Source organism: Bubalus kerabau, chromosome 23 (genome assembly GCF_029407905.1).
Source record: "Bubalus kerabau isolate K-KA32 ecotype Philippines breed swamp buffalo chromosome 23, PCC_UOA_SB_1v2, whole genome shotgun sequence".
NCBI lineage: Eukaryota > Metazoa > Chordata > Mammalia > Artiodactyla > Bovidae > Bubalus > Bubalus kerabau.
Window position 1 is genome coordinate 34,535,389 of NC_073646.1, and position 17,310 is coordinate 34,552,698.

Genomic DNA, 17,310 nt, shown 5'->3' on the forward strand with positions numbered 1-17,310 from the left:
CTGGATATTATCAAGAGCCCTGCCACAGGTCCCAGTTTACCGGTTATGAGCTCCTTGGTTCTGCTGTGTCTCCTCCAGACCCACTATTTCCGCCATTCTTCCAGGGGCCTCTTAGACATTCCCTCCTATCTGGCCCACCTTTGGCCCCCCTCCTCCAATCTTTCTTCACTCTAAGAGGCCTTGGTGAGATCTGATGGGAGCTCTTACCTCAGCTTGTCCCTCTTCATCATCAACCCCTCTTTATTCTACACCCACCCCAATGCCTTTTCTTCCCTCTCGCCTCCAGGAAGAGAAACCTCCCCTCATTCCAAAGCCAACGAAGTACCCTTGCTATGGGTCTCACCTTCACCTTGCCTCCTCTGAGAGCCTTCCCCCCACTGTGGTTAGTTATGTCTCTCTCTTTTAAAAAAAATTATTTATTTACTTATTTAGTTGGCTGCATCAGGTCTTAATTGCAACAGGCAGAATCTTTGTTGCCACATGAACGGTCTTTCATTGCAGTGCAAAGACTCTAGTTGTTGCATGAAGGCTCAGTAGTCGGGGCGCCCTGGACCTGGGATCCGACCTGTGTACCCTGCATAGCAGAACGGATTCATTTTTTAATTAATATGTTTACAAAATATTTATTAGGCTTCGCTGGTCTTAGATGTGGCATGCAGGATGTGTAATCTTTCAGTTGGGGTATGCGAACTCTTAGTCATGGCATGTGGGGTCCAAGTTCCCTGGCCAGGGATCGAAGCCCAGGCCCCCTGCATTGGGAGCGTGAAGTCTAAGCCACTGGATCACCAGGGAAGTTCATATGTCTCTTTCTTTCTCTGTCTCTTTCATGTTTAATTTCTGCCTTTAGACTGATACGTCCCTTTCACCCCCACCCAATATTTTGAAAGTACCCGGTTATGAACTAAGTGTGTGCTCAGTCATGTCCGACTCTGTGTGACCCCATGGACTGTAGTCTGCCAGGCTCCTCTGTCCATGGGATTTCCCAGGCAAGAATACTGGAGTGGGTTGCCATTTCCTTCTCTGTATGAACTGAGTACCCCGCCCCCCAGTTGATATTTTGAAATCCTAGCTTCCAATGTGATGATATTTGGAGGTGGGGTTTTGGGAGGTAAGTTTAGATGAGGTCATGAAAGTGGGTTCCCATGATGGGATTAGTGTCCTTCTAAGAAGAGGAAAAGAGACCAAAGGTTTTTCTCTCTCCACCATATGAGGTCACAGTTAGAAGGCCACCGTCTGCGAATCAGGAAAAGAACCCTTACCAGAAGCCAAATCTACTGGCATCTTAATCTTGGGCTTCCCAGCCTCCAGAATTATGAGATAGGCATCTTTTGTTTAAGCCACCCGTGTGTGGTATTTTGTTGTGACAGTCCAAGCCGACCAACGTGCCATCTACACCCTGCACTCCATGCATTCGTTTCCTCATCAGCGTGTGTGTGCGCTCAGCTGTGTCCAACCCTTTGCAACCCCATGAATTGTATCCCACCAAGCTCCTCTGTCCATGGAATGCTCCAGGCAAGAATACTGGAGTGGGTTGCTACTTCCTACTCCAGGGGATCTTTTCCATCTAGGGACGGAAGCCATGCCTCCTGCATTGGCAGGTGGATTCTTTACCACTGAGCCACCTGGGAAGCCTCCATTTCCTCATACCTCCCCTTATTCCTTGACTGAGTCTGACTTCACCCCACCACCACTTCAAGGGCCCTGCTCTAGCCAAGGTCACGGACCACTTCTGAGTTCCAGAGCCCTTCTTTCTCACATTCAACACCATCGACCACCATCTCTTTCTTGAGCATATAGCAGTCAGAGTCCAGACATTTCACACGTGTCAAGTTGGCAAAAATTAAAAAGTCAGGTAATATCAAGTGTTGGTGAGGTTGGGGAGTGACAGGAATGCTTACATGCTGCTAGTGGGAGAGAGAATCAGTTCACTGGAGAGCAATTTGACAAACTCGTAAAGAACATTCAATGTACAGTGGACAGAGTAATAGACCCCAAAGTTGGCCACGTCCTCATCCCCGAGACCTGTGGATATGTCACCTTCCATGGTGAAAAGAACTTTGCAGCTGTGATTAAATCAACGATCTTGTGATGCAGAGAGTATGCTGGATCACCCAGGTGGGCCCAGTGTAATCACAGGGGTTCTTAGAAGGGAGAGGCAGGAGGGTCAGAATCAGAGAAGACACAACAATAAAATTGGAGTGTTGGAGTCAGTGAGAAACTCAAAGACAGTATGTTGCTGGCTTTGAAAACGGAGAAAGAAGCCACAAGCGGGCAGCCTCTGGAAACCGGAAAACGCAAGGAAGTGGGTTCTCCCCGGGAGATGCTAGAGGGGGTGCGCCCCTGCCAGTATCCTGACTTCAGTCCAGGGAAGTCTATTACAGACGCCTGACATCCGGAACTGTAAGAGATTCTGTCTGTGTTGTTGGGTCCAGTGGCTGGGACTCTGTGCTCCCCAATGCAGGGGACGCGGGTTCAATCCCTGGTCAAGGAACTAGATCCCACATGCCACAACTAAGAGTTCACATGCCGCAACTTACTTCCTGCATGCCGAAACGTAGATTCGAGATCGCACATTCTGCAACTAAGACCCAGGGCAGCCAAATAAATAATGAATAAATAAATTATGTGTGTTGTTTGGCAATTTGTTAGAGTAGCAATAAGCAGCTAATACAGACTTCTCGGAACATTCACTGCCTTGGACTGGAAGACAAGAACAGGAATGTTTGCAGTGACTCTGCTTGTAACAACAAGAAACTAGAAACAGCCCAAATGTCCAGGGCAACGGAAGACTTCATACCACACACAGAAACGGGCAGGTTGCAGCTACACATGTCAATCTGGCTGAATCTCACAAACAATACCTCCAATAAAGGCAGCAGTCTCAGAAGAGTACATTCAGTATAATAATGTTTATGTAAAGTTTAGAAACATGCAGAGCCATACTTCATATTGCTTGGAGATATGTACAAAGTATGGGAACAATAAATAACCAAATTCAGCAGTGTGGCAGTCTGGCAGAAGGATGGAATTGAGAAGGCGACAGAGGGGACTTCAATGGCATTAAGAGAGAGTTCAGGGATTTCCCTGGCAGTCTACTGGTTAAGACTCCATGCTGCCAATGCAGGGGGTGTGGGTTCAACCCCTGGTAGGGAACTAAGATCCCAAAAGATTTTCTTTTTTAATTAGAATTAAAGAGATAGTTCAGTTTCTTAGGCTGAGTGTAGGTACACACAGGTGAATACTTTGGAGTAAGTGCTGCACTCAATATGCCAGCAAATTTGGAAAACTCAGCAGTGGCCACAGGACTGGAAAAGGTCAGTTTTCATTCCAATCCCAAAGAAAGGCAATGCCAAAGAATGCTCAAACTACCGCACAGTTGCACTCATCTCACACGCTAGTAAAGTAATGCTCAAAATTCTCCAAGCCAGGCTTCAGCAGTATGTGAACCGTGAACTTCCTGATGTTCAAGCTGGTTTTAGAAAAGGCAGAGGAACCAGAGATCAAATTGCCAACATCCGCTGGATCGTGGAAAAAGCAAGAGACTTCCAGAAAAACATCTATTTCTGCTTTATGGACTATGCCAAAGCCTTTGACTGTGTGGATCACAATAAACTGTGGAAAATGCTGAAAGAGATGGGAATACCAGACTACCTGATCTGCCTCTTGAGAAATCTGTATGCAGGTCAGGAAGCAACAGTTAGAACTGGCCATGGAACAAGACTGGTTCCAAATAGGAAAAGGAGTACGTCAAGGCTGTATATTGTCACCCTGTTTAGTTAACTTCTATGCAGAGTACATCATGAGAAATGCTGGGCTGGAAGAAACACAAGCTGGAATCAAGATTGCCGGGAGAAATGTCAATAACCTCAGATACGCAGATGACACCACCCTTATGGTAGAAAGTGAAGAGGAACTCAAAAGCCTCTTGATGCAAGTGAAAGTGGAGAGTGAAAGAGTTGGCTTAAAGCTCAACATTCAGAAAACGAAGATCATGGCATCCGGTCCCATCACTTCATGGGAAATAGATGGGGAAACAGTGGAAACAGTGTCAGACTTTATTTTTCTGGGCTCCAAAATCACTGCAGGTGGTGACTGCAGCCATGAAATTAAAAGACGCTTCCTCCTTGGAAGGAAAGTTATGACCAACCTAGATAGCATATTCAAAAGCAGAGACATTACTTTGCCAACAAAGGTCCGTCTAGTCAAGGCTATGGTTTTTCCTGTGGTCATGTATGGATGTGAGAGTTGGACTGTGAAGAAGGCTGAGCGCCGAAGAATTGATGCTTTTGAACTGTGGTGTTGGAGAAGACTCTTGAGAGTCCCTTGGACTGCAAGGAGATCCAACCAGTCCATTCTGAAGGAGATCAACCCTGGGATTTCTTTGGAGGGAATGATGCTAAAGCTGAAACTCCAGTACTTTGGCCACCTCATGTGAAGAGTTGACTCATTGGAAAAGACTCTGATGCTGGGAGGGATTGGGGGCAGGAGGAGAAGGGGACAACAGAGGATGAGATGGCTGGATGGCATCACTGACTCGATGGACGTGAGTCTGGGTGAACTCCGGGAATTGGTGATGGACAGGGAGGCCTGGCGTGCTGCGATTCATGGGGTCGCAAAGAGTCGGATACGACTGAGCGACTGAACTGAATGAACTGAACTGAAAATTTTTATACAAAATAGGTGGTTCAGAGGTAAAAGAATTCACCTGCCAATGCAGGAGATGCAGGAGACACAGGTTTGATCCCTGAGTCAGGAAGATCCCCTGGAGAGGGAATAGCAACCCACTCCAGTACTCTTGCCTGGAAAACCCCATGGACAGTGGAGCCTGGTGGGCTATATAGTCCATGGGGTTGCAAAGAGTTGGATATGCCTAAGTGACTCACCCAATAATTTTAAGGGTATATTTTTAGACCTTAGCTTTGAAGTCAGAGAGCTGGAAGTCAGCCTGGGTCCCTTTCTGAGCTCTGCTGCTTCCTATGTGACCAAGAGCAAATTCCTCAATTCCCAGAGTCTCAATGATACCATCTCTGAAGTGGATGGTTGAAGGATTCAGTGACTTGCTATGTATCTAACACCATGCCTGCCACTTGGTCGTGGTCCAGAAACAGCAGCTGCAATGGGTTCCTCTTTCTAGAAACAATCCCTTCGATTTAACTTATGGAGCACCTACTCTCTGCCAGGGATTCCCAGGGGCTGCCCGAAGAAAGGGGACACTTTATCCTCGGGGTTCTGCTCCCTGGTTCAGTCTTTAAATTCATTATTCTCCAAGGATTCAATCATTACCCCCTTTAAAAAAAAAAAAAAAGGCAGCTTTATTGAGATACATGTCACACAAGTCAACAATTTAAATTGTTCAATTCAATGGGTTTTGGTATATTCACAAAATTGTGAATCCATTGGCACAATTTTAGAACATTTTCATCACCCCTAAAAGAAACTGTACCTGGAATTCCCGGGTAGGTTCAGAGGTTATGACTCCATGCTTCCACTGCAGGGGGTATGGGTTCGATCCCTGGGCAGGGAATTCAGATCCCACAAGGCGAAACAGCAAAAACAAACCAAAACTCTCTACTCATTAACAGTGATTCCCCAGTTCCTCCAAACCCCAACTCCCACCACCAGCCCCAGACAACTAACCTACTTGCCTGCTCTGGACATTTCACATTAATGGAATTCTTTAATATGTGGTCTTTTGTGGCCAGCTTCTTTAAAAACAGAATGTTTTTAAGATTCGTTCTTTCGAAAAAGTGAAAGTGAAAGTCGCTCAGTCGTGTCCAACTCTGCGATCCCATGGACTATACAGTCCCTGGAATTCTCCAGGCCAGAATACTGGAGTGGGTAGCCTTTCCCTTCTCTAGGGGATCTTCCTGACCCAGGAATTGAACTGGAGTCTCCTGCATTGCAGTCGGATTCTTTACCAGCTGAGCTCAATTCCTTTTGACTTTTTGGTGGTACATACATGACACAAAATTTACCATTTTAATCATTTTAAAGAAGGTTCCAATTCCTTCACCAACACTTGTTATTGTCTATCTTTTTTTAAATTATAATTCTCCTAGTGGGTATGAAGTGTTGTCTCATGATTTTGATTTGCATTTCTCTGATGACTCATGATGTTCACCATCTTTTCTTATGTGATTTGTTGTTTTTAATATCTGCTTTACAGAAATGTCTACTCTGATCCTTTGCCCATATTTGTCTCTTTATTATTGAGTTTGTAAGAGTTCTTTATATATTCTGGACACTAGTCCTTTATCAGGGTTATGGTTTATAATTTTTCCCATTCTGTAGGTTGTCTTTTCACTTTCTTGATGGGGCCCTTTGATGCACACAAGTTTTTACAAAAAGTTTGATGAAGTCCTATTTATTTTTTTCTTCCACTGCTTTGTGCTTTGGCATCATATCTAAGAAATCATTTTATAACTCTAGATCATAAAAATTCACCTTTATGTTTTCTTCTAAGGTTTTATAGTTTTTAGCTCTTCCATTTAGGTCATTGGTCCATTTTGAACTAATCTTTGTATATGGTGGGAGTTAGGCGTCTGGCTTCATACTTTTGCATGTGGACATCCAGTTATTCTAGAACAGATACATACACATCCTCTTTTAAAATCCAGACCTCACACCATTTCATGCCAGTCAGAATGGCTGCTATCCAAAAGTATACAAGCAATAAATGCTGGAGAGGGTGTGGAGAAAAGGGAACCCTCTTACACTGTTGGTGGGAATGCAAACTAGTACAGCCACTATGGAGAACAGTGTGGAGATTCCTTAAAAAACTGGAAATAGAACTGCTATATGACCCAGCAATCCCACTGCTGGGCATATACACCGAGGAAACCAGAATTGAAAGAGACATATGTACCCCAATGTTCATCGCAGCACTGTTTATAATAGCCAGGACATGGAAGCAACCTAGATGCCCATCAGCAGATGAATGGATAAGAAAGCTGTGGTACATATACACAATGGAGTATTACTCAGCTATTAAAAAGAATACATTTGAATCAGTTCTAATGAGGTGGATGAAACTGGAGCCTATTATACAGAGTGAAGTAAGCCAGAAAGAAAAACACCAATACAGTATACTAACGCATATATATGGAATTTAGAAAGACGGTAACGACAACCCTGTATGCGAGACAGCAAAAGAGACACAGATGTATAGAACAGTCTTTTGGACTCTGTGGGAGAGGGCAAGGGTGGGATGATTTGGGAGAATGGCATTGAAACATGTATATTATCATATGTGAAACGAATCACCAGTCCAGGTTCGATGCATGATACAGGGTGCTCGGGGCTGGTGCACTGGGATGACCCAGAGGGATGGGATGGAGAGGGAGTTGGGAGGAGGGTTTAGGATGGGGAACACATGTACACCCGTGGTGGATTCATGTCAATGTATGGCAAAACCAATACAGTATTGGCTAATTTAATTAGCCTCCAATTAAAATAAATTTATATTAAAAAAAGAAAAGGCAATAAAATAAAATAAAATCCGGACCTCAGTTCAGTTCAGTTCAGTCGCTCAGTCATGTCCGACTCTTTGCCACCCCATGAATCGCAGCACGCCAGGCCTCCCTGTCCATCAGCAACTCCCGGAGTTCACCCAGACTCACGTCCATCGAGTTGGTGATGCCATCCAGCCATCTCATCCTCTGTTGTCCCCTTCTCCTCCTGCCCCCAATCCCTCCCAGCATCAGAGTCTTTTCCAATGAGTCAACTCTTCACATGAGGTGGCCAAAGTACTGGAGTTTCAGCTTTAGCATCATTCCTTCCAAAGAACACCCAGGTAGGTACACAGAAATAGATTAATAGTAATTCTTATTTTTTGATACACTCTTTTCTTTGGTGTCTACTTAGCCTGCATTTATTTCATTTATTTGTGGATTTATTCATTTATAATGAGCACCAGTGAATCTACCACTCAACCCCAGAACTGGAACCTCACCAAAACCTTACATTTGGGTGTTCCTACCTTGCTTGCTCACACCCCTGAATTTAGGGATTATCACTCCTCCATCACTTTTTTTTCCCTGTGTGCATGTGGGATCTTAGTTCCCCAACCAGAGATTGAACCCAGTCCCCACATTGCAAGGTGGATTCTTAACCACTGGACCACCAGGGAAGTCCCCTCTTTAGCCAGTTCTCCTGACATTTACAAGTGTATCGTTTTGTTAACAAAGAATCTGTTCTGGGGCTGAATCTAGAGTTGAATGAGGCCCAAGAACTTTGGTCAAATGACAGTCAGTCCCTTTGGCTGGGTAAATCCTCTACCCACCTCCCCAAGACGGTCGTGTGGTCCTGGCCCAGCTCAGGCGGACTGACCGCTCCTGGGCTGAGCTCCCCGCCCCTTTCCGGCCCCCACTGCCTCCCTCTAGTTCTAGCAAATCTGACCAGTCTTGCCTTTGATGGAAACTTACAGCTCCCTATCTTCTCCCAGATGGAGACCACATTACTTTGTCTAATGCCTGTGTTCCTCTTTTTCCCTTTTTCCTTTTGCCCATCTCGTACTCAACCTCTAGATCCTCTTCCAGTCATGCTAGACTCTTGACCATTCCCCAGTCTCACGTTGCATCTCTGCACCTCTCCTGCTTTTGCCCTAGATGTCCCACCACCCAGAATGCCTTCCTCTCAATGCCTTATCCTAAAGCTATTGAAGAACTGACCCATCCTTTTGGCTCAGCACATACCTCCTCCCGCACAGGCAGAATCCATCCTTCCTTCGCAGCCCACTCTATCCCAGCCCCGATTCCAGCCTGACCTGTGCCAGAGTCATTAAAGACTCATCCATGCTCCCTCTTGCTAGACAGTTCAGTGCAGTTCAGTCGCTTAGTCGAGTCCGACTCTTCGTGACCCCATGAATCGCAGCACGCCAGGCCTCTCTGTCCATCACCAACTCCCGGAGTTCACCCAGACTCATGTCCATCGAGTCAGTGATGCCATCCAGCCATCTCATCCTCTGTCATCCCCTTTTCCTCCGGCCCCCAATCCCCCCAGCATCAGAGTCTTTTCCAATGAGTCAACTCTTCGCATGAGGTGGCCAAAGTACTGGAGTTTCAGCTTTAGCATCATTCCCTCCAAAGAAATCCCAGGGTTGATCTCCTTCAGAATGGACTGGTTGGATCTCCTTGCAGTCCAAGGGACTCTCAAGAGTCTTCTCCAACACCACAGTTCAAAAGCATCAATTCTTCGGCGCTCAGCCTTCTTCACAGTCCAACTCTCACATCCATACATGACCACAGGAAAAACCATAGCCTTGACTAGACGGACCTTTGTTGGCAAAGTAATGTCTCTGCTTTTGAATATGCTATCTAGGTTGGTCATAACTTTCCTTCCAAGGAGGAAGCGTCTTTTAATTTCATGGCTGCAGTCACCACCTGCAGTGATTTTGGAGCCCAGAAAAATAAAGTCTGACACTGTTTCCACTGTTTCCCCATCTATTTCCCATGAAGTGATGGGACCGGATGCCATGATCTTCGTTTTCTGAATGTTGAGCTTTAAGCCAACTCTTTCACTCTCCACTTTCACTTGCATCAAGAGGCTTTTGAGTTCCTCTTCACTTTCTGCCATAAGGGTGGTGTCATCTGCGTATCTGAGGTTATTGACATTTCTCCCGGCAATCTTGATTCCAGCTTGTGTTTCTTCCAGCCCAGCGTTTCTCATGATGTACTCTGCATAGAAGTTAACTAAACAGGGTGACAATATACAGCCTTGACGTACTCCTTTTCCTATTTGGAACCAGTCTGTTGTTCCATGTCCAGTTCTAACTGTTGCTTCCTGACCTGCATACAGATTTCTCAAGAGGCAGATCAGGTAGTCTGGTATTCCCATCTCTTTCAGCATTTTCCACAGTTTATTGTGATCCACACAGTCAAAGGCTTTGGCATAGTCCATAAAGCAGAAATAGATGCTTTTCTGCAAATCTCTTGCTTTTTCCACGATCCAGCGGATGTTGGCAATTTGATCTCTGGTTCCTCTGCCTTTTCTAAAACCAGCTTGAACATCAGGAAGTTCGTGGTTCACATATTGCTGAAGCCTGGCTTGGAGAATTTTGAGCATCACTTTACTAGCATGTGAGATGAGTGCAATTGTGCGGTAGTTTGAGCATTCTTTGGCATTGCCTTTCTTTGGGATTGGAATGAAAACTGATCTTTTCCAGTCCTGTGGCCACTACTGAGTGTTCCAATTTTGCTGGCATATTGAGTGCAGCACTTTCACAGCATCATCTTTCAGGATTTGAAATAGCTCCACTGGAATTCCATCACCTCCACTAGCTTTGTTCGTAGTGATGCTTTCTAAGACCCACTTGACTTCGCATTCCAGGATGTCTGGCTCTAGGTCAGTGATCACACCATCGTGATTATCTGGGTCGTGAAGATCTTTTTTGTACAGTTCTTCTGTGTATTCTTGCCATCTCTTCTTAATATCTTCTTCTTCTGTTAGGTCCATACCATTTCTGTCCTTTATTGAGCCCATCTTTGCATGAAATGTTCCCTTGGTATCTCTGATTTTCTTGAAGAGATCTCTAGTCTTTCCCATTCTGTTGTTTTCCTCTATTTCTTTGCATTGATCGCTGAAGAAGGCTTTCTTATCTCTTCTTGCTATTCTTTGGAACTCTGCATTCAGATGCTTATATCTTTCCTTTTGTCCTTTGCTTTTCACTTCTCTTCACAGCTATTTGTAAGGCCTCCCCAGACAGCCATTTTGCTTTTTTGCATTTCTTTTCCATGGGGATGGTCTTGATCCCTGTTGGTCCCCTAAAAGCAAGGACAGAATTTGTGTCATTTTTTTCCAGTCCTAACCCCCAGCACAGGATCTGCTACTTGGCAGATACAGGACCAGGGCATGCATGCATGCGTGCTAAGCGCTTCAGTCATGTCCAGCTCTTTGTGACCCTATGGACTGAAGCCCACCAGGCTCCTCTGTCCAAGAGATTTTCCAGGCAAGAATGCTGCAGTGGGTTGCCATGCCGTCCTCCAGGAGATCTTCCTGACCCAGGGATCAAACCCATGTCTTTTATGTCTCCTGCGTTGGCAGGCGAGTTCTTTACCACTTGGGAAGCCCAGGGCCAGGACACCTGGGCTCAAATTTCACCTGTGTGGACCTCAGACAAATTATTCAACCTGTCTGTGCCTTGGTTTCCTCATCCATAAAATAAGGAAAAATACCCACACCATTTGGTTGTTGAAGGGATTCAATGAATTAACCCATGTAAAGGGCTTAGGAAGTTCAGGCAGGACCCTGGCAAGCAGCCAGCTCTTGGCAAATGCTAGCCAGACATGGTAGAAGTCTGTGGTTGAAATGACTTCCCAGGTGGCTCAGTGTAAAGAATCCACCTGCCAAGCACGAGACACGGGTTCTGTTCCTGGGTCAGGAAAATCCTCTGGAGAAGGAAATGACAACCCACTCCAGTATTCTTGCCTGGAAATCCCATGGACACAGGAGCCTGGTAGGCCACAGTCTATGGGGTTGCAAAAGAGTTGGACATGACTTAGTGACTGAACAGCAACCTCACTCTAAAGAATCTTCATATAAAGGGGGAGATACTTTCTACTGATCTTCAAGAGGTGTCCTTAAATGAAGAGACCCTCAAGCCTTTCCAGTTTTCATTAAGGGAGGGGGAGGCGCCCACCAGAGACCATCTGACTCACCTCCCTTCATTCTCAGCATCAAAATAACCATGAACGTCTTCCTCCTTCAGGAAGCCTTCCGGGATTGGACTGCCTCAAGGAGCTTCTCCTCCCCTCTTATCTTTCTGTAGTGTGAAGGCCATCCCCACCGCAGTCCCACGCTTCCCCATCTTCACTTTGCTCTCCTCTTTTCTGCAGTGGATGTAACCGCCTCCAGAGTCACTTCCAGGTCCACATGAGGTTTTTCTATAGATGAAGCTGGAGCTGAGTGGGGCCCTGGAGAGAGAAGATCTTGTCCAAACTTCCCTGTCTCCCCTGTTTTACATACGAGTAGGGTAAATGCAGGTTGCTCCATTAAATCTGAATTTCAGGTGAACATGAATGATCTTTTTTGGCTGCACTGGGTCTTCGTTGCTGTGTGCAGGCTTTCTCTGGTTGCTGCAAACGGGGGTTACTCTCTAGCTGTGGGGCTTGGGCTTGTCATTAAGTGGCTTCTCTTGCTGTGGAGCACAGGCTCTGGAGCGGGTGGGCTTGAGTAGCTGTGGTGCACAGGCTTAGTCTCTCCATGCCACATGCAGTCTTCCCTGACCAGGGCTTAAACCCATGTTCCCTGCATTGGCAGGAAAATTCTTTTTTCTTTTTTTTTTTTTTCGCAGTTTTAAAATAATTTTTCCTTTTAATTGGAGGATAATTGCTTTACAATGTTGTGTTGGTTTCTGCCATACATCAACATGAATCAGCCATAGATATGCATGTGTCCCCTCCTGCTTGAAGCTCCCTTCCACCTCCCACCCCTTCCCAGCCCTCTAGGTTGTCACAGAACACTGGGTTGAGCTCCCTGAATCATACAGCAAATTCCCACTGGCTATCTGTTTTACACTTGGTAATACAAATGTTTCAATGCTACTTTCTCCATTCACCACACCTTCTCCTTGCCTTACAGTGCCCACAAGTCTGTTCTGTGTCTGCATCTCTATTGCTGCCCTACAAATAGGTTCATTAGTACTATTTTTCTAGATTCCATAAATGTGTCCTAATATATGATATTTGTTTTTCTCTTTCTGACTTACACTTTGCTCTTTCACTCTGCATAACAGGCTCTGGGTTCATCCACATCACTAGAACTGACTCAAATTCATTCCTCTTTATGGCTGAGTAATATTCCTTTGTATATATGTACTACAACTTCTTTATCCATTCATCTCTTGATAGACATCTAGATTGCTTCCATGTCCTGGCTGTTGTAAATAGTGGATTCTTAGCCACTGGGCCACCAGGGAAGTCCTGAATTATCTTTCAGTATCAGTTCAGTTCAGTCGCTCAGTCGTGTCCGACTCTTCGTGACCCCATGAATCGCAGCACGCCAGGCCTCCCTGTCCATCACCAACTCCCGGAGTTCACCCAGACTCACGTCCATCGAGTCAGTGATGCCATCCAGCCATCTCATCCTCTGTCGTCCCCTCTTCCTCCTGCCCCCAATCCCTCCCAGCATCAGAGTCTTTTCCAATGAGTCAACTCTTCACATGAGGTGGCCAAAGTACTGGAGTTTCAGCTTTAGCATCATTCCCTCCAAAGAAATCCCAGGGTTGATATCCTTCAGAATGGACTGGCTGGATCTCCTTGCAGTCCAAGGGACTCTCAAGAGTCTTCTCCAACACCACAGTTCAAAAGCATCAATTCTTCGGCGCTCAGCCTTCTTCACAGTCCAACTCTCACATCCATACATGACCACAGGAAAAACCATAGCCTTGACCAGACGGACCTTTGTTGGCAAAGTAATGTCTTTGCTTTTGAATATGCTATCTAGGTTGGTCATAACTTTCCTTCCAAGGAGGAAGCGTCTTTTAATTTCATGGCTGCAGTCACCATCTGCAGTGATTTTGGAGCCCAGAAAAATAAAGTCTGACACTGTTTCCACTGTTTCCCCATCTATTTCCCATGAAGTGATGGGACCGGATGCCATGATCTTCGTTTTCTGAATGTTGAGCTTTAAGCCAACTCTTTCACTCTCCACTTTCACTTGCATCAAGAGGCTTTTGAGTTCCTCTTCACTTTCTGCCATAAAGGTGGTGTCATCTGCATATCTGAGGTTATTGATATTTCTCCCGGCAATCTTGATTCCAGTTTGTGTTTCTTCCAGTCCAGCGTTTCTCATGATGTACTCTGCATAGAAGTTAACTAAACAGGGTGACAATATACAGCCTTGACGTACTCCTTTTCCTATTTGGAACCAGTCTGTTGTTCCATGTCCAGTTCTAACTGTTGCTTCCTGACCTGCATACAGATTTCTCAAGAGGCAGATCAGGTAGTCTGGTATTCCCATCTCTTTCAGCATTTTCCACAGTTTATTGTGATCCACACAGTCAAAGGCTTTGGCATAGTCCATAAAGCAGAAATAGATGCTTTTCTGCAAGTCTCTTGCTTTTTCCATGATCCAGCAGATGTTGGCAATTTGATCTCTGGTTCCTCTGCCTTTTCTAAAACCAGCTTGAACATCAGGAAGTTCACGGTTCACATATTGCTGAAGCCTGGCTTGGAGAATTTTGAGCATCACTTTACTAGCATGTGAGATGAGTGCAATTGTGCGGTAGTTTGAGCATTCTTTGGCATTGCCTTTCTTTGGGATTGGAATGAAAACTGACCTTTTCCAGTCCTGTGGCCACTGCTGAGTTTTCCAACTTTGCTGGCATATTGAGTGCAGCACTTTCACAGCATCATCTTTCAGAATTTAAAATAGCTCAACTGGAATTCCGTCACCTCCACTAGCTTTGAAAGAGGGCTTCCCAGGTGGCGCTAGTGGTAAAGAATCTGCCCACCAATGCAGGTAGACATAAGAGACGTGGGTTCAATCCCTGGGTGGGGAAGGATCCCCTGGGGGAGAGCGTGGCAACCCACTCCAGTTCTTGCCTGGAGAATCCCATAGACAGAGGAGCCTGGGGGGCTACAGTCCATAGAGTCACACAGAGTCAGACACGACTCAAGTGACTTAGCATGCAAGCACACACATACCCTGAATAGTGCATGAGACATACTCGAACTTAAAAAATATTTCTTATTTATGAATACTTTTTGGCCTGTCCCTGTTGTCTCTCTGGGCTGCTACCCTGTGAGTGTCCAGGGTGTTTGCAGAATGAATGCTAAGAATCAGGAGGAATGTAGGGACCCAGAAAGGGAGGTCACACAAGAGGAGGTCAGTGGGCCCCAGGAGGCAAGGGGGGATGAGGGAAGGGGGTTCAGGAAAGTGGTGGGGTTCAGGGAGGAGGACAGAGCCTCAAGGATGAGCATACAAGGTGGGGAGTGGTTCCGGGAGAGGGCAGGGTCATAGAAAGACACAGGGACCCAGCGGAAAAAGATGTCAGAAGGAGGTTCCAGGAGGAACCGGAGCTTAAGGAGGTAGAGGCTGTGAACGAGAAGGTTAGGGAAGTAAGGGGTGGGGGTGTGAGAAGGGGAGGGCTGCTCTGGAGGAATAGGAGTGGGGCTCCTAAGGGTGAAGGGAAATCAGGGACAGAGGTGGTCGGAACCCAGCACTGCATGGAGCTGGCTTCCAAGGGAATGAATGGTGCTCAGGTAGCCTGATGGGAACTCAAGAGAACTAAGAGGGGCTGGGGCTCAGAGTGTAACTGCGGCCTCCCAGGCGCTGCCTTTGCCCACCTGGGCCTGGCTCCACACCTGTGGCTCCTCCTCTCTCCAACCCAGCCCTAGATTTGGGCGCCAGGCACCAAGCCCCCGCGGAGCCGGGGGAGGGGGTGTGTGGGGTGGGGTGGGGGCGGTTAAAGGTGATCGGGCAGAGCGGGTCGCAGACCGGGAGTGGCAGGCGCCTGAGCCCATAGCCCGGGTCACGGCTGCCCCACGGCCCGCCAGCTGGGTGAGCGGCTGCCACCCACGTGCTAAGGAGAGAAGGAGGCACCGGATCAAGGGGCAAAGGACATCCCAAGCAGGCGGGGAGGGCGGGGGCCCCTGCAGTGCCAGAGTCCACACCCACTGCTAAAAGCCCGGCCGGCGACGCAGCGCAGCGCACAGAGCCCTCTGCCGCCGGCGTAGAGAAGACACCGAGAGGCAGCGGCCGCGGCCCCGAGCATCCCGCGTGCGCCCCCGACGCCGCCCGGGGAGACCCGGTGGCCCTGGCTGGGCGCCACTCCGCCCGCAGATAGCGCGGAATCCAAGTAAGGGGCATGGAGGGGCAGGGGGGGACAGGTGCTTAGCCCGAGGGGAGTCGGAGCCTCGCTCACGCGGACCTTAGTCTCCCCACCCGTCAAAGAGGAAGGGGCGCTCCTATGGCTCTGCCGAGCATTAGGGGTTAATAGTCTCGCGAACCTGCCTGCCTCCCTGAAGTTCAGCTGCCTCGAGAAGGAGGCAATTTCATACCCTAGAGAAGGCTCGAGATAAGGATCGGAGAAGAGTTCATCCTGCTTCCCAAGCTCCCCACTGTCTCAGTCCCACCAGCTGGGTGGGACTGAATCTCCGGCCAGGGGTGAGGATGAGGGGAGAGGTCAGGTGCCCAGGGGCTCTCCAGGAAGCTGAGTGTGGGCCAGGAAGCAAGAGGAAGGACCTTCCTCCCTATTGTCGCCCCCTGCCCTGGGCAGGTGTGGGTGCCTGTAGAGAAGCTGGTTCCAGGTGGGCCGGTGGGTCAGGGACAAGGACCCAGACTTCTCCTGGCTGGACAGGGAGAAGCTGTGTGGATTCCCAGCCACCGGGCTTCTAGCCAACAGGCAGGAGCCAGGCAAGTGGTGCAAGGCACCCATGCTGGCTCCTACCGGCTTGGGAAGGAGCTTACCACCAGCTCCCCAGCCACCCTGTCCCCATCCCGGGTCTGCTGAGTCCATCTGCAGGGTCAGGAAGCCAAAGTCAGGCCTGGTCTCTTGGCTATGGCTGGCTGTGTGACCTTGGGCACGTTACCTCCTTTTTCTGGGCCTGGGTCTCCCTCTTGGGACTTAGGGAGGCTTGTTCCTGGGCCAATGGTATAGAAACAGGGACAGAATAAATTGGGGCCGCTTCAGAGGACCGGGCAGCCCCTTCCAAGCCAGGTGGGTCTCGTCCTTGCCAAGGGGGATTGATGTTGGAGGCTCAGCTGAATCAGGTGGCAGACGGGGCCAAGAATCTAGCCCCTGCTTCTCTCTTACCCAGATCCTCTCAACACCTGCTCAGATCCTCAAAAGAGGGGGCTGGGACTCTCAGGTCTGGGAACCTGAGCAGTGGGCTAAGGCCCACCCTAGGGAGGCTCAGCGCCTCAGCTTCAGGGCAGGGATGGCTCCTGGAGGAGAGGGAGAATCCCACTGAGGAGCTCTGAGCTGTGGCAGCCAGGAGTTCCCTCTTTTGCGAGGGTGATTCTTCTGACTGTGCCCCTCCACTCCCCCCTTTATCCCCTAAGTCAGTTCAGCCGCTCAGTCGTGTCTGACTCTTTGCGACCCCCTGAACTTCAGCACGCCAGGCCTCCCGTCCATCACCAACTCCCAGAGCTTGCTCAAACTCGTGTCCATTGAGTCGGTGATGCCATCCAACCATCTCCGCCGTCCCCTTCTCCTCCTGCCTTCAACCTTTCCCAGCGTCAGGGTCTTTCCCAATGAGTCAGTTCTTTGTATCAGGTGGCCAATGTATTACCCTTGTAAGGACACAGTCTATCTGAGACTTGGGCTCAGGGCTTGGGCGGGGATCAGGACTCAACCTGGGCCTAGGTGAG